The 18,045-nt window shown below is 50.1% G+C and overlaps 1 long non-coding RNA gene across 5 annotated transcripts; it reads right to left on the bottom strand.

The window, feature by feature from the left end:
* Positions 1 to 542: 542 nt before the first annotated feature.
* On the bottom strand, positions 543 to 17,863 carry LOC310888662. Of its 5 annotated transcripts, none has more exons than XR_014576031.1 (6): positions 17,847 to 17,863; positions 8,733 to 8,883; positions 4,577 to 4,657; positions 3,751 to 3,983; positions 1,933 to 2,830; positions 543 to 1,851 (listed from the first exon to the last, which is right to left on the bottom strand). It is a non-coding gene; the product is annotated as an uncharacterized lncRNA (long non-coding RNA). The 5 variants fall into 5 exon arrangements; XR_014576032.1 differs by lacking the exon at positions 17,847 to 17,863 and adding an exon at positions 15,440 to 15,458; XR_014576033.1 differs by lacking the exon at positions 17,847 to 17,863 and adding an exon at positions 12,202 to 12,337.
* Positions 17,864 to 18,045: the final 182 nt, after the last annotated feature.

Here is an 18,045-nt window from a genome sequence, read left to right as displayed (position 1 = left end):
GACCGAGAGTAATAGCAGTTTTACTGACATCAGACAGCATTAGTTTGGGATGAAATCAGAGTTTTGGTTTTTGGATCAGAGATGACTCTGTTGAACAGTCTCTGCCTTTCCAGTATTTGAAAGGAAAAGGCATGAGGATAAGCACACAAGTATGAAGCTATTATTACCAACAGAGATGCTGGAAGTAGGCTTCTCCATATCGCTTTTGGTACTTGTGGAGTAATTGCCTTAAGTAACTAGGCAAATTAAACTAATATTCACATTTTAAAGAAAATGTGCAGCATTGAAAAAGCTTTCAGGGTGGAGGGTAGCTGCGCTACCTAAGTGTTCCCTAGGCCTCCAACTTTACATGCTATTGCACTAGGGGAACTTGGTGTGCTGACTCTAAGGAACAGTACAGAGCGTAGAGCAGAGTGGAGACACCACGGATAGGCTCTGTGATGAGACGGTGACCCGATGCTCTTATGCGCACCAAGACTGATAAGCTGCATGTTTACCATCCTTGTGAGAAAAATCTCAAATAATTTTCTTCAGACAGGATCTTCTGTGAAGCTATTTTATTCGTGATTGCAATGGCGGGCATCCTGTCAATCAGGAACGCATTTTAGTAAACAAATCATAACCTTTTATTCCCTATTACCCGACGCCTGATCACCTCCCCTGTTTCCTCATTGGCTAAGTACTACAGGTTCACAAGCTACTCGACGCTCCTCTATACCACGTATGTACAATTTTTGTGTTTTTTCAACCCTTTAATTTCTCCTTTCTTATGTTTTGAGAACTTTGTGATCTTTGTTTTACTGTTCTCACACTGCTCATCTTGTTTTTCTCAAGCTTCTACCTTATTTTGGAACAGTGAGGCCTTCTACTGTCCACTTATCTACAGGTGACCCATTCGGTGATAAACTGGAGCTGATTGATACAGCGGTGCACTAAGGGTTAAGAAGAAGGTTACTCACAGGCATAGAGTGGTAACCAGGCTAGAATAAGAGAAAGTGGGAACCAGTAAGAAGTTGCTAGGCTCGGACGGGCCTATAGAGGGCTATGCATGATCAAAAGGAATGCACTAATCAGAAGTCTGTAACTACGCACGCTAGCTGCGTGCAGTGCATGTAGCTGGTTCAGAAAGCTATATAATATCTGGCATTGGAACAATAAAGGGTCTCCATTTCTCGACTATTTTGGAGTCTGTGTCCTCATTCCCTTCACTTATCTACTTAGCATTTCTCCTTATTATGACTACACGATTACCTTGGAATACAGAAAAGTAATTCTCTACTGCAAAAACACAACTTTGTTTCTCACACCCTGAGCCAACCACCTGTCATGGTTTTGACAGAACGTTGTACTCTAGTGAACTTTTGCTCATTATATCATCACTATAATACCAAAACACACCTCCATCCCAAAAGCTCCATGCCTCCAAGCTGCGACCGCCCCTCACTGAGCACACGCTCTGAATTTCTCAGACCCCTATAGCTTTAAACGAAAGCAAGAAAACTTTACAAATCATAACCAAGATATGCCTGACTAGAGTCACTCAAGCTCCACCTAAAAGGGACAGAAAATAATCACAGAGTCATAGAATATCCCGAATTGGAAGGGATCCACAAGGATCATCGAGCCCAACTCCCGGCATCACACAGGTCAACCCAAAAATTCAGACCATATGACTAAGTGCACAGTCCAAATGCTTCTTAAACTCCGGCAGACTTGGTGAAGCGACTACCGCCCTGGGGAGACTGTTCCAGTGCTCAACAACCCTCTCAGTGAAGAACCTCTTCCTGATGTCTAGCCTGAACCTCTCCTGCTGCAGGTTGACACCATTCCCACGGGTCCTATCACTGGTCTCTAAAGAGAACAGATTGGTGGATAATGTAAATTGGCTTAAGTGAAAGGGGATGTTAGGGAAGATACCATCAAGAAGGATACCTTTCTGACTTCCGGGATCAGTCGACGGGCTGAGCCTCTCTTCCCCCCGCACTGGGATGTCGTGGGGTAAGATCTGAATGCTTGGTTGTACCAGGCGTCTCCGTAGAAACTCAGAAATCTCTAGAGCCTTTGTGCCTTTTAATGCGTTAATAGCCAGGACGAGTACCCGTGTATTTCATGCGTGCTCGCTTGCTTTTGCGGACAGTGAATTTATCGCCGGCAATTCCAAAGAACCTGTGTCCCTGTTGCTGTAATAAACTGCCCTTCGTTGCATTGTTCCTAGCTGTGACAGTTCTCATTGAACACAACTAGAGCGAGGGTGTCCTACGTTATTGGTGAATCCGTGACCCTGGTAGTTCAGTACCCCGAATCCGACCAGACCCGTAACAGTTATTCAGCTACGCCCCTTAACACGACAGTATTTCATAGAGAAAAACATTAAGCCTAAGATTTCTCATCCCTAAGGCCTTAGGGGGGCAGGCCGAGAAGGAACCAGAGATGCTTAGTATGTCTCCTGAGAATCGCAGCTTACAGTTACTACACGTCTTCTGGTCTCATGGGATGAGGCAGAGGTATAATTAATTCCTTCTCCATCTCTCTCTAAAGAGTTTTCCTCCTATCTGTGACAAAGGAGAAAAATGTTATGGTCGTGGAAGTCGTTATACAAAGCCACACTCAGTGAATTCACTATTACAGTTAAGATCGTTTTTAATCGAAAACACCTCAGCAGCAGTGTTACCACTGCAAACATAGCGCTGCACAAAAATTCAACTCAAGATAAAGGAAAGGGCGAGCTAAAAGGACAATTGACGTGACCGAAGGCATCTTCAACAACCATCTGGTAGATGGTTGTCCACAGCCCTTGGATTCCATGGTTGTCTTCCCTGCCAAGTGAATCCTGGAAGAACAAGAAAAGATACACAACATGTCCACAAAAACTTTTGGGGAGGCTACTGAAAAGAAAAACAAAAAAACAGAAACAGCATGCAGCTAGTACGTCAGTTTTGTTAACAGAGTAACATTAACATACTAGAAATTTCCACATTCTATGTAGCCCCAAGGTGGTGCTGGGTACATCCACTGATATTAATGGGGTGGCACGATGTAAGAGATAGTTAATAGACAAGGTACACCTGAGGTGCACAGATTGCATATTCCATGCGACAAAAAAGGCACAGCTTGGCACCCAGTTTGGATCAGCTTGTGTATGAGTCTGCTGATACGTGAGTATATACAGCAAGCAGACAAGTCTTTTACTCCACAGACTCAGTTTCATTTATGTATATACATACATATACATATGTGTATGTATCTCTCTCTCTCTACATATATATATATATAAACAAACAAACGTTGGGAACTTCATAACCACTTGAATAACAATCATTAGCTATGCCTACGCTGAAAGCCAGGACTATGCCTAAGTGATTAAGTAAACACAGAGTCTTATCTGTGAAATGCTGAAAATGCCCCATAACCACTGGGGGGCTTATGCACGGTGTACATAATTTTTACGCAAACATGCATCTTAATACACAAAGAGGAGGGGCGAGGCGGACAAAGGTTTTAGGGACGCGTCAAGACCAGAACAGCCACTGGGCAATCGCTCAGATGTGCAAAGCTCAGCTAAAACCTGCACAAATCCACCAAAAGAAGGAGGCTACCTACTTGTCTGCTTAAAATAACCTCTACAAAGAACGTATTACAAAATCAAAAACGAAACTATCATCCAGCAAAGCAAACGTCTGGAATACAATGGGCTAAAACTGACAGCTGAGGTTTGATTCTTTAGCAATTTCAAAGGTCTTCAGATCCTACCTGACTTCTCGTGCATGGTGGCGTTGCAGCACAGAAATGAGGGGAGCGGGAAGATCGCAACAGGCCAAACGCGGTGCTGAGCTCCTACAGGAGCTGGTGGGATAGCACTGACAAGAGTGAGACAGGCTGTCAGCCTTCTGCACGAGCTGAAGAAGAGGAGCGCCAGTGTCCGAAGAAGCTGTTTCTTCTCATACTTCATTTAATACACACCGTCTTTAAATCCAGGACGTCTTCTTAGGGAAGAGATAAAGAAGTAGAGTTAGCGGCTCCAAGGACACTTCAGGATCTTAGTTCTTTCTATAGTTAGCTGCTATCCACAAAACCAAACTAGTTAAAATAGAGAGTTACATTAAAAATTCTTGATAATAACAAAAGTATGGGATTTAAAAAAAAAGACATGCACGGAAAAGAGGTTAAATTATCTCATTCGTTTCTCAATTCCGCCACAAACTCCACGCTCAGCTCCTCTTAACTCACTCACCCCACTTACCCATCCAAACACAGGGCGGACGCAGCAGTTCTCATCATTCTTGGTAAAAAGACAACATTTTCATGTTTGCTGTCAAATATCATCTCTTTCCAGCACAATTTCCTGCAAGCTATGCTAACTCCTCCAGGCTTTTTAATATATGCTAGAAACTTCACTGTTTTATCTTAATGACCATCTCGGTGGAAGTCGCCGAGCTGCTATCTTTGATTCTGCTGTCTTCACAAATACAAATAAAACAGTACTTCAGCAACAATCTATGACAAACTAGGCAATACATGCATCTACCTCTTACATAAGAAAGGAAAGAATTTGTAGACAACATCCAGAAAGTATTACCTTGTTAGATATCAGAGTGGTGGGGCAGAATGACAATGCTACACAAGACTGTACTTACACTCCTGGGATTGCACAGGTTTGCTGGAATACAAAAACAATAAAGTAAGGTCACTATGCGGAACAAGTTCACTCACTCCATTATTACTGTGAATGACAAGAATATTTCAGTAAGCGTTCTTTTAAACCCATGGAAATTTTCAGATTTATGTCAATTTGGCTTCATGAAAACTGAAACTTGCAGTGCAAAGATCATTTATAAAAGCTGTAGCAGGTGAGCTTTTTAGGCACGGATTTTGTCACCTTTTTGGGTAATGTTCGTCTCTCTCCCTCATTACCCCCCTTCCCTCCCCTCCCCCCCCCAAAAAAAAACAAGAAAAAAGATTAAAGACCACAAACTGGGACTTCTCAGAGGTATGACTCCATTTTTCACCTTATACACACAGTTTCTTCGCTATGCTAAACTTTCACAATGACTGTATAATAGAGTCTTACTAATATTGTTTCTGTCTGTGAGTTTGATACTACTTCCCCAGGTTGGATGAAACAAGCATTTTTCATTGTGACGGACATCAAAATAAATAATGTCTCTCGTCAGCTATGGAGTCCTGCTGGCAGTATTACCAGCTCACACAGAATCCCATCTAGTTTTTGGGGTCCACCCCATCTATCCTCAGCAGTGGGAAGTTCTTCCAGAAGCAGACAGACTGTTATTCGTTCCTCAATGGAGCTGAGGCTCTGTAAGGCTTTGCTTTTTTCTTCCCTCACTCCCTCTTTTATTTCCAAGCTTTAACTTAAAAGCTAAGCTTGTGGGGCTGGGGGGAATCCTCAAATCAAATCCCAGCCCCAACATCCCATAGTCCCCTACTCTCAGGCCCAGCAATCTACAAATGCACACAATGCTACAGACTGTGGTGGGCAGGTCCTCCTGGGCAGGGATGTCGTCATCTTTTCAGGTGACGTTCAGCTCCCTGAAAGGGCTGAAATACCACATCCATACTCACTTCCCCTACTTGATTCGCACAGGTGTAGTCAGAGGAACAGGGCCACACCAGCACTCCCTGCTCACAAAGCTCACTGCCTACCTCCAGGTTTGCATCGTTTCCTTGTATTACTGTTAATTCTGACACATTTCTGCTATAAAAGCATATCTCAGTGGCATTAAACAACCAAATGCGTGGACTGTGCTGTCTGCAGTATTTTATCCCACACACTCCAATTACTTAATCAGCTGTTGAGCCCGTGCCTCGAGCAAGCATTTTGCTGGGTAACCATCTCCTAGTCTTGAGGGGACACGTGAGAATAATTTTTTCTTGGATAGTATTTACTTCAAATACTCCTGCCAGGCCAGTTTAAGGAATCCACAAATTCCACGGGAGAGAGGCTTGCCTAAATTGATTCTGTCTTTCTGATAATTTGCTCAATGGAGCATTTCTCCCTTCGGTATTTCTGGGGTAATGACAACGACTTGGATTTCAGAGAAGCAAGGTTTGAAAGGATAGGTAGTATCTTGAAATAGATCAGATTTCAGGAGTACAATCTCAATACATTCCAAAACCTAAATTCCACAATGCTGCTTCTGCAATCTGAGGGACAAACTCTTCTGCCACAGATGGGCAGGGATATCAGACCAGCGCATAGGAACACTTCAGGAGTCAGCAGAAGTGGTAACGAGAGCTGCATCACTCTGTGATAGATACCTGTGTCCGAACAAGCTTTCCTTCCGCTCACAGAGGAAAAGAGCTGGCGTCCTACAAAACGTCTCGCGTCTACCACTTTGGAGTGTTCTCAGTCAGCTTGTCTGTACTTCAACTTCCCTTTGAAGGAAGTAGCAAAGTACATAAAAACCTCCTTCCGGTAGCTCGGCACTGACCTGCAAGCCAGCACGAGGAGAAGGGCTGTGTCACACTTCAGCCCGGAGAAGAGAAGGCTCTGGGGAGACCTCATTACTACCTTTAAACACGTATAGTGGACTTACAAAAGAGACAGGCAAGGACTTGTTACCAGGGCCTGTAGCGACAAGGCAAGACAAGTTTTAAACTGAAGGAAGATAGATTTAGATTGAACAAAAGGAAGAAGTTCTTCTCAATGAGGGTAGTAAGACACTGAAACAGGCTGCCCAGAGAAGTTGTAGAGGCCTCATTACTGGAGGTACTCAAAGCTGGGCTGGATGGGGCTTTGAGCAACCTGACCTAGTGCAAGACGCCACTGATCGAGGCAGGGGGGATGGACTAGATTATCTTTAAGCGTCCCTTCCAACCCAAACCACTCTACGATTACGTGAAAGGAATTGCCTCCCAAGTCATTCTTGACTGACTACAATTAGCATTCTGGAAAGCCCTGCAAGCACTTGTTCATTATTTCTAGGGTAATTCTTAAAGCTGAAGCAGACCAAAGTTTTGTCAACAAAAGCCTTTCGGGAGACTACTGAAAGGAAAACCAAGCCAAACCAAAAAAACAGAAACAGCAAGTGGCTATTACATCAGTTTTGTTAACAAAGTAACATTAACGTACTAGGAATTTCCACGTTCTTTACCCTCCACCTTTAAAAAGTCACCCAATTCTGTCAGTGTTCACCATTAGCATTCTTTAAAACTTTCACATGGACATCTGAGAAAAACATTTCAAGTCCCTGTCATCGAGGGAGAAGAGGAAAAAAAATAGGGATGAGGGGGGAAGAAGCACAGCCATTCCTTTCCTCGGTAAGGTGAGCAAAAAGCTCAGGCGCTCAGCAAGAACATTCTTTGAAAGATAAAACAGAAGAAACTGCAGGTTATTTAACCTCAGCTTGTCCTGGTTTCAGCTAATATAGAGTTAATTTTCCTCCTAGTAGCTGGTAGGGTGCTATGTTTTGGATTAGGCTGAGAAAAGTGTTGATAACATGCTGATGTTTTAATTGTTGCAGAGCAGTGTTTACACCAGGCCAAGGACTTTCCAGCTTCTCTTTCTGTCCTGCCAGTGGGCAGGCTGGGGATGCAGCAGGAGCTGGGAGGGGATAGACCCAGGGCAGCTGACCCAAACTGGCCAAAGGGGTATTCCATACCATCTGGCGTCATGCTAAACAATATATAGGGGTGGCTAGCAGGACTGGGGGGACCAGCTGCTTGCGGATAGGCTGGGCATCGGTCAGCAGGTGGTGAGCAATTGCATTGCGCATCACTTGTTTGTGCACATTATTATTAGTAGTACTATTATCATTATTATTATTATTTTCCTGTTTTTATAAGCTGCCTTTATCTCAACCCACAGGCTTCACTTTCCCATTTCTCTCCCCCATCCCAGAGAGGGAGAGGGGAGGACAAGCCAACGGCTATGTGGTGCTTAGCTGCCAGCTACGTTAAACCACAACATGGCTATAGAGTCACATGTATTTGTGCCTGCTCATTTATTCATCTGCCAGTTTATTTTGCTACAGACCGTAGAAACTGCAAGGTTACCACCTTTTGTAACCGATGGGATCTTCGGTAGGAATAGCTGTCTAAAAGAGCCAACAAAATCCCCTTCATCGACAGCCATTTGAACTTTCGTCGTCTAAAAATAGTCCTACAAACATTCCCCGGGATGCTCAACTTCAGCATCTTTCCATTCAACTTGCGGCAGAACAAGCCCTTACCCTGAACATCTTCATCTGGCTCTCCTCTGCTAGCAGAGTAGTACTCTGATACTGACCAGTACGCGCTGCAGCCTACTCGCTTATGTGTATTTACTGCAATCTGGTTCGATATGCTCACAGAGAAACTAATGAAAAATCCGCCCTTTCTTTCAGAAAAAAAATAATAAAATAACTACGACACGGTAAGGAAAAAAAGCTGAACATGCGGTCCTTTACCAACGGGCAGATCCAACATCAGCACAAGGAGTTTTTGGTCATGTGAGCAATCACCTACACCAGCCATCAGGACAAGCCAAACGCACGCACATGAGACTCCATTTAAAAAACATGTAAAGTTCCTTTATAGCTTATGGAAGTAACAACCTACATCTTAGATGCAGTTAGACTGCATCGGTTTAGGGACTGCCTCCTTCCAAAAAAAAAAAAAAATCCTCCAATCTGTTCATCCGTTCACAGTTATGCAAATTCAATCAGGCCTTTGAGCCTGAGGTGCAGGAAAATTACTAAAGCACACCTGGATTTCACCCGGAGGTCGCTGCGACTTACCCGGACAGCTGGGACAGACGGGCTGCTCTTTCTCCTGGGAAACCTGCGACTGCAGCACGCCAGCTGCAGCTTTCCTCCCTTCAGCTGCCGCGCCACCTTCGCTCGGCGACAAACCCCGCGGGGGTCCCAGCGGCGGGGAGCTGCTTCTGCCCTGGTGAGCCGCAGGGAAAGGAGAGAGCCGGCCGTCAGCACGCGGGGGGAGGAAAACCTCCGAGGCGCAGCCCGACGATCGAGCGCAGCGAGGACCCGCGCCCGGCCGCCGCAGCCCCCACCCCTCCCGGCCCGACGCTCCGGGGAAGCGCCCCCGAAGGCTCTCGCTCGCCTCACCGCCGGCAGCCGCGCTCGCAGCCAGCGGCAACCTGCGCCTCCCGGCGCGCACGGCCCGGCCCCGGCCCCGGCCCCGGCCCCGGCTCGGGGAAAGACCGGCCGCACGCCACAGAACTACAGCTCCCAGCATGCCGCGGGACGGAGCAGTCCATCCGACACAGAGGGGAGTCGGCCAAGCGCACGCAACCGCCCCCCCCCCGCCGCTTCGCCCCCTTCCCCCCCAGCCCTCCGAAGCCCCGCGCAGTGCAGACGCCGCCGCACGCCCGGTCCGCTCCGCTCCGGCGCGGCGCCGCCCCCGCCCCGCACAAGGGCCGTTTCCGCAGAAGCTGCCGACCGCGTGGCGCCCCAACCGCCCGCCGCCTCGTCCCCTCCCGGCCCGGCCCGGCACCGACCACCAACCTCGTTGCGGCACCGCGCCTCGGCGGCCCGGCCCGAGCTGAGCCCAGCGCGGCCCGGCCCGACAGCTTCTGCCCATAGTGCCGGCAAGCCCTGCACGGCACCTCCGCCCTGCGTTCCTCCGAGCCAATCACGGAGCGTTTCCGCCCTGAGTTAAGGCTAGCCGTGACGCCACTTCCGCCCTCACGGTCCAGCCAATCACGGCGCCGCTTCCCTGTGGGAAGGCGACCCTCAGGCTGCCCCTGTGATGCCTTTTTTTATTTATTTTTTTATTTATTTTAAAGAAGGCGCGGGTGTTCTTGGTCCTCCCTCGTCAAGTATATCTGCGAGAAACGTCTCAAATAATTTTCTTGACACACGAACTTCTCTGAGGCTATTTTATTCGCGGTTGCAGTGGCGGGCGTCCTGCCGATCAGGAGCGCATTGCAGTAAGCACAGCATCAACTTTTATTCCCTATTCCCCGACGCCTGATCCCCTCCCCTGTGTCCTCATTGGCCGAGTACTGCAGGTTCACAAGCTACTCGACGCTCCTCTATACCATGTATGTACAATTTTACTTCTTTTTCAACCCTTTAATTGCTCCCTTCTTATTTCCTTTTTTTTTTTTTTCCCTTTCTTCTGTTTCAGGAACCTGTGATCTTTGTTTTACCGTTCCCAGCCTGCTCAACCTGTTTTTCCTCAAGCTTCTGCCTTATTTCGGAACAGTGAGGCCGCCTACTGTCCGCTTACCCACGTAGCGTTTCTCCTTATTATGACTGCACAGCTACCTCGGAATACAGAAAATTAGTTCTCTACTGCAAAAACACAACTTAGTTTCTCACAGTTCCCTCCTCTCCTTTCCTTACTCCTACTGTTGTTTTTGCACCTCTTCACGTACCGCGCTCTTGAGTTTCTCCAACGTTAAGGCGCAATAGTCTTCTTCGGATGTCACGGGGGATGGTAGGCGTACAAAGCCATTATTTTTACAATACCAACAAATAGTGGTTTGAGCCAATTCTGTTCAGGTAACCACGAAGTTAGTTTCTCCCAAATGTTTCTAAATGCCCAGGAACTGTCATCTTGAGCTACTCTATGTAGGATCTTTCCTCCCCACGCCCCCCCAGTATACTTTTTTCCCCCCAAATATCAGTCAAATCCGTCCCATTTGATCTACATCTATACAGCAACTAGCATTAATTACAGTGCACGCTCCTCCTTATGAGGTTATTAATGAATCGAATACTATTCGATTCTACAGTCCTATTTTTGCAAACTTATCAAACTTATTTTCTAGTTCTTCAGTTATAGCGGAGATATTTACAATAGCTTTTTCTAATTCACCCACCCCTAACCAAGGTAAAAACCGCCTTGCAAAGCTGTGAAATACTAGAGAATTTTACTAGAGAATTGTCTGGAGTCCGCTTAATCCTGCGTGTGGTCTCAAGGGGCCTTTGGCTTTGTGGGTCTTCAATAATAGTTACGTTTGGAATTATTGCCTCCAGGGTGCAAGCTCCCTTCCATCCCAGGGGCAACACCTTCCTGGCTTTATTGCCACGTAGCCAGTACCACCTCTCGCCATTTGGGACAGGCCATCCAGTTGCAGGATTCTCACGTTGCATCTGGCGTGCGCTATGTATATTGGCGTTCCTGTGGCTACCATATTTGGTGCAGTGTGGATTATTCCCTGCGTGGATAGTTCCACACCCAGGGTCAGTACTATCGCCCCCTGAGTTTCTATCAATGTTGTTTAAAAGGCACCTTCGATAACGCGGTATATTGTAGCCAGGATTACGCGCAGGGAGTGTGAGAAACACTCCGTAGCCAGTAGCTTAGGCTCAGGCGAGGGTCTCAGTGAAGCAGTAATTTATTCGCGATCGCAATGGCACGCGTCCCACAAGCAGGAGCGCGCCTACTAGTCACACAGTACGGTTTATGTACTTTCTTTCTCGACGACCGGGACCCTCCCCTGTTTCCCCATTGACTGGGTATTCCGGGTTCACAACCTATCCGACGCTTCACAGACACTACGTGGCCTTCAGTTGCCGGCCTGTTCAATTTCAAATCTCTTTTGACTTTTTTACTGTTTGAAGTGGTAATGTTTCTTCACTGATCTGACTTGACACCATGATTTTCATCTAGCTGCTCTGAGGAGTCCGGTTGTCTGCATTTTACAAGGTTGTCCATTAAGCTTTCTTATCACTGCGAGCCTCAACACTGCATTCCTTCCCTCTAAACAACGTAACTCTGCAAAAACAACATTTTTATTCCCACAATTCCCCCCTTTTCTTCTTTATAAATTGTTGATTTTTGCAAAACTTTTCTCTGCGGTGTAATTTGGTAGATCTCTTCCTCTTCTTCACCTTCTTTGCTTTCCATCCCCTCTAATATCATCACCTTACGTGAGTAAGGTGGTGGCTCCACGGTCATTTGTTTCAATAGCGCAGTTTCAGTGAACCGCTGTACTAGTCCTTTTACACAGGGGATAATGCAACAACCAAGGGTCGTCAAAACTCCTGCTGCTACGATCAAGGATGCAGATACGCACCCCAGGATCCTTTTCCATTTACCAGACCAAAATTCTGAACATCCCGCGAAGCAACAGCCGGTTCCTAATTACTCCGCCAATTCACTGGCAGAGGCGGGAAGCCCCTGCAACGCTCCACTTACAGCCCCACCCTCCAAACCACTAGTGCTGGGCATTAAAGTGCAGCAAACCACCGCACATCCTCACACACACACACCCCCTCCCGCGCCCACCACCCCTACCTCACGGCCGCTGCTCCACCGCTCGTCCCCGCCCTCCCGGGGCTCAACCCGCCGCCCTCGCCCACTCTCGGGCGCTCCGGTCGCAGCCGTGATCCCCGAGCGCCCCGCCGCCGCGTCGCCGGGGCCTCCCAGCGGCCCCTTCGGGCCCCCGCGCGCCCGATTCGCTCGGCCCCGCGCGAAATTTGCATGCCCCGCCCCCGGCACCGCCTCTCCCTCCCCGCGGCTCGCCGCCCGCGTGCCCCGCCCACCGAGCCCCTGCGCCCGACCTCCGCTCCGCGCTGATTGGCGCAGCTCGGCCTCCTCCGGGCGTTCGCCCCGCCCCCTCGCCCGCCCTCCCTCCCCTCCCCTCCGGCGGGATTTGCATGCCCCGCCCATCTCCCCGGAGCCGCGCCGCCGCCCGCCGCCTCATTGGCCGGGGCCCCGAGCCGCCCGCCCCGGCGGCACCGAGCAGCGCCGCGGGACCTGCGCGCGGCCGGCCGGGCCGGGCCAGGCCAGGCCGGGGGGCTCTCGCCGGCAAGGAAGGCCCGGCAGAAGGCTGCCGCCGGCGGGGGTCCTCCGACCCTCCGTTCAGCGCCTGCGGACGCCTCCGGAGCGAGGCACGGGGCTGCGGGGCTCGGCCCGGCGCGGCGACCGGGGGAGCGGAGCCGCCGCATGAGGAGGGGCTGCGAGCCCTGAGCGCGCTCGAGCCGGAGGGGAGACGCTTTGTCTGCTCCGGGAGCCGGGAGGAGGCGCGACCGGGACGGCGACCCGAGCTGGCCGCGAAGGGGTGTCCGGAACCGGGAAGGACGGCCGGGGGGCGGCTGCTGCTCAGGAACCGGCCGGGCAACCGGACACGCGTGCGGTGAGCAATTGCAGCGTGCGGCGGTAGTTTTGCGTGTGCGTACACGTTGGTGTCGTTACTTTCTCTTAATTTGCTGTCCTATTAAACTGTCTTTATCTCAACGCGCACGCTTTACCCACCCCACCCCCGATTCTCCCGCCTTTCCCGGAGGGGGGGGACTGAGGCAGCGAGGAAACGGCTGCGCGGCGCTGAGCTGTGCGGCAGGTTGAAGCTCGGCAGCCGGAGAGGCTCCCGCTGCCCCGGCATCGCGGCCAGACCCCGTCGCCTTCCCCTCCCCCGACAGCCGAAGGGCCGCCCCGCTACATAACCTGCTCCCGTAAAGCTGGCAAGCGCCGTGTGCTCGGGGTGCTGGAAGCAGCCACCGCAGGGCCGGAAACATAGCTTTCCACCCGGAACACCATCCTGGGCTTTGAAAAGCAAGTCTTGCGAGAAAAACCTCAGTAACTTGCTCAGACAGGGTCTTCTGTGAAGCTGTTTTATTCACGATTGCTGCAGCGGGGGTCCTGCGAGCGGGAGCAACCAGCAAAAGTCTATCGTAACCTTATATTCCCTCTTACCCAACGCTTGATTCCTCCCGTTTCCTCACTGGTTGAGTACTACAGGTTCACAAGCTACTCAACACTTGTTGCTATACCATGTATATCCAATTTTACTTGACCAACTGTTAATTTCTACCCCCCATCTTGTCTTGTGACCACAGGGCCCACGATCTCTTGCTTTTACTGATTTTGCACTGCTCGTCCTGTTTTTCTTACCTATCCTCCTTATCTGGGGACAGTGGGACCTTCCCCTTATCTGTTTAACGTCCTCTCCACTGCTGTGCTGCTGTCATGCCTGCACAATCACTTTTGGATGTGCAAGGTTAGTGGAATTTTCCACCGCAAAAACGCATTCTACTGCAAAAATGCAACTTTTTCTCACTGTCTCATGGCAACACGGCACGCCAGAAATAATTGAATCAGACAGTGGCACTCGTTTCCACAATGACCTCGTAAACATCTGGGCCAAACAGCATGGCATTGAATGGGTATACCACGTCCCTTCTCCCGCACCAGCATCCAGGAAAACAAACAAAGAAACAAAAAAACGCAATACAGCAGACTGATAAAGAATATGCTGAAAGCAATGGGTGCTGAGACATTCAAACATTGGGATGCTGTACTGGGTCTGGCTGGGATGGAGTTAACTTTCCCTGGGGCAGCCCACACAGTGCCGTGCTCTGCACGTGTAGCTAGAACAGCACCGGTGTCACAGCGGTGTCGTGTCTACTGCTGAGCAATGCTGGCACAGCATCAGGACTCCCTCAAGCCCCCCCCGAGCCAGCACCAGCAGGCTGGGGGTGGGCAAGAGGGGAGGAAGGAACATCAGCAGGGCAGCTGACGTAAAGCAGCCAAAGGGATGTTCCGTACCATATGATGCCACACTCAGCAATAGAAGGTGGAAAAAGGAAGAAGAGGGGAGGGGTGGGCTCTCACTGTGAAAACATCTGTCCTCCCGAACAATGGGTACATGCGTTGAGGCCCTGCTTCAAGGCCGTGGTCAAGCATCGCCCATTGGTGGGAAGTGGAGAGTGATTTCTTTCCTCTGCACTTCCACACAGCCTTTGTGTGTTTTTTTTTTCCCCCCTTTCCCTTTAGTTAAATTATTTAATAACAATTTTCCCTTAATAATTATTTTTCCTTTTAATTAAATTATCCTTATCTCAACCCATGAGTTGTTTCTTTCCTTTTCTTCTTCCCCTCCTCTTCTGAGGAGGGGGAGTGAAAGAGCAATTGTGGTGGAGTTCAGCTGCCTAGCAAGGTAAAACCACCACAGATGCACATGCAGCAACAGCCACCTGGTTAGTCTGCCAATCGAGCTAGCCCTGCCCAATCAAAACTCCTACACACATAGAAAGGGATAAAGTCCTTGCAGCGCATTTAAAAAAAGCAACCAAACAAACAAACAAAAAACAAAACATACTGGGGAAGACAGTCTGACTTATTCCTGCCTCAGGCAAAGGCAAAGCCATCCGTGGGATTGCTTTTGCTCAAGGACCTGGGTGCACTTGGCGGGTGATGCAGAAGTATGGGGCAGTCTGAAAACCCTCAAGGGTGTCTGGGGTGAGCATAGGCAGTCCTTTGAGTTGTACAATGTTAGTTGCCATGTAACACTGTATGTCATCTGCAGTCGCTATATGTCAACGGCATTACAGTACGAGTCGCTCAGATTAACGAAGAATGACAGCACGTGCACAGACACGCAGGGCTTTCCTTGCATACAGGGATCACCGTGCCTGCACGTGCGCGCACACACCCACCCCAACTTTCGGCGAGTCCTCCCGCTCCCAGCCTCAGCACACAGGCAGCCCTGCTGCCCAGGACTTCCACGATCCTGGGGACTCCTGCTTGCACTCACCTTCTTCCTTGCCGTAGCCCCAGCAACGCTCAGTAACCTCACCACGCTCTAAGGTTTCTCTAAGACCCTTCTGGACCCAGCTTGGCTGCCCCCAGGCAGCAAAGGGGCCGCAAGGCAGACAAACTGCAACTGCAGCCTCCTCATCGTCTTCCTCCTCCACCAGCCCTGCAGTTGCCATCCGCACCCAGGTGCAGCCCTTTTATGAGGAGGGGCTGCTGGGCTCACCACCCTCATTAGCCACACCTGGGGCTCCAGTGATTGGGGGTCCAGTGACAGGTTTTTAGTTTTTAGGGTTTATTTTTATTTTTATTTTTTTACTGGGGCCTTGTGACAGGTTTTTACTATCTTTTCCTAATCTTCTTCCCAAATGTCCCGGTTCTCTGGGATTAAACTCTCCTTTCCACATACAAACTTTACTATTTCAGATTATTAAAGCGCCCCGTTCCAATCGTAAATCCACAGGACTTCGGGAAAACACCTGAAGCACTCGGCCCTCCGTCTTCTAGACAAACAATACCACCGTTTCCACAAAGTTTACATTTCAACAGGACCAAATTTCAAGCTGAATGCCAATTTTTCTCATGCACTTTGTTAGTAAGCCCACGCAAAACAAGGAATCGCTCCTACGTATCCATCAGTATGGGGGTTTAAAAAGGTACTGAGGCCTAAATAAATTCGCTCTCCCCCTTCTTACCAAATTCCCAGGGCTCAAGCCCGAACCGCCAAAGAAGTGACTCTCCGTTCTACCGCTTTGATAATCAGTCAGCCCCGCTCCCCCCCCAGTACTTGGGAAACCGACCAAACACCACAGCGAACATACCCAAACTTCTCAACTGTTCCTTAGATAATGCTCCCGCCTTTCTCCTTGTCACACTCGAAACATTTAAGAGGATTACAAGCTACACCAGCGGGCCCGTACATTGGGCACCACCAGTCAACGCTGGGATAAAGCAGCGCTTCCTTTCGGTCTGTCGTGCGCTTCGTTCGTCTCCGGCCGTTCCCCTCGCGGAGAATACGGAACCGCGGATCGGAACTCCGCGCTCGCCTCGCGGCGATGCTGCGTCTCACTCACGCGGCGCAATCACGCAAAGAGGCCCCCCCGCACTTCTCGTTCATCCCACAGGAATATATCACTTAAAACAACAACCAGACTTGTTTGTAGCTCGCTTCACGACAATACTTTGTCTCAAACGCATACGCTTACACAAATGCTTTCAACACGACACACCCAGACACCTACAAATAAGACATACAATTGTTGCCGCTCCAATTAATATCCCTCCAGCAGCTGCAAATGTTACCCAGGTAACCTTGTCACAATTTTGAGAGGCCCGCTTACCCTTCTCCTGCTTCTTATACAGTCATTAGCGGGTCTGTCCCGGCTCCCAAAACTGGGATGCAGCGGTAACCTCGGGTTTGCTCGATCTACTCCCAAGATCGCCAGCGGCCGCTCGGTCGGTCAGCCTGTAGGGTACCCTCCTCCCATACGGGGACTATGCTGCACGCCAGACGTCTCTGCGCGATTTACCGGCCGCCCCGGCCACACGTACGACTTACAGGCCCTTCCCGTACTGTAAAACGCACCGTTTGTCTGCGGCGTCAGGAGGTCTTGGCCTGCTCCCGCGGTGAGCGGCTGAGAGCGGAGGCTCCTCCGAGGAAAATACTCGGGGTGCACCTAGGGGCATCCGCTCCGCAGTCGATCCCGCAGCCGAGCAGAGCGTCTCCTGGCTGGCTCGCCAAACTGACTTGTGGCAAACGGAGTCCACAATCAATAAGATCGTAAAGTAGGTATGTTTATTCAGCACTGGGCAGCACGGGGGGTAGTCCCACCAAAGTCGTGCGCACCCGACGCAGCAATTTGCCGTGGTTGTATGCAGCACAGGGTTACGTACGCATAAAGTTTCACGGTACGCCTATACCTATTCATAACCTGTCCCCGCTTCGCGTTAAAATCGGTTCCAAGGAGTTATTTCCATCAACTCCTCCCATCTTTGCTTGCACAGTGTCTCCTGGTGGGGTTCCTCGGGGGGATGAAGGTTGATGACTCTTCCTCGTCACCGCTAGTTGACCTCTTGTCTTTGCGCGGACTCAGTCGCTCCTCGGCTCTTGTCCATCCGCAGGACCGGTTTCTGCCAGTCTCTTAAGACAGGCTCACACTCTTATCGAGAGACTAACCTTGGAAAGGGGCCCAAAGCTTCTTGCTTTGATTGATTTGCACAATGCGCAAGAGTTAGCAAAGACGCTAAGCAGCATCCACTAGTTTAATGCTGTCGGCGCTCTCTCTCTACTCCGTAAGATTCTCCTAACTCCCCCTCTCAAAAGCAGCCCTTCAGAAACGTGCTGCCCCCCCCCCCCCCCGCCCGCAGTGCGTGACCTGCTGCCCCGGACGCCGGAGACGGCCGCTTACCCAGCGCAAAGGGACGGCATGCGCTGCCAGGAGCGCAAGCGAGCAGAGAGCCGTTCCGCCCCGCGGAAGGGGCAGCGAGGGGGGAACCGAGCGCACGCGCTGGGCCGCGACCTACCCTCCGCGGAGCCAGGAACCCTGCGGCGCTCCCTCACCCCCTGCGGCGGCCGGGCGGCAGCTGCCGGGGCGCTGCCCCGCCCCG

This window comes from Anser anser, assembly GCF_964211835.1.
Source record: "Anser anser genome assembly, chromosome: W".
Lineage (NCBI taxonomy): Eukaryota > Metazoa > Chordata > Aves > Anseriformes > Anatidae > Anser > Anser anser.
Note: the sequence above shows the minus strand (reverse complement) of the source record. Positions and strands in the feature narration are given on the sequence as shown.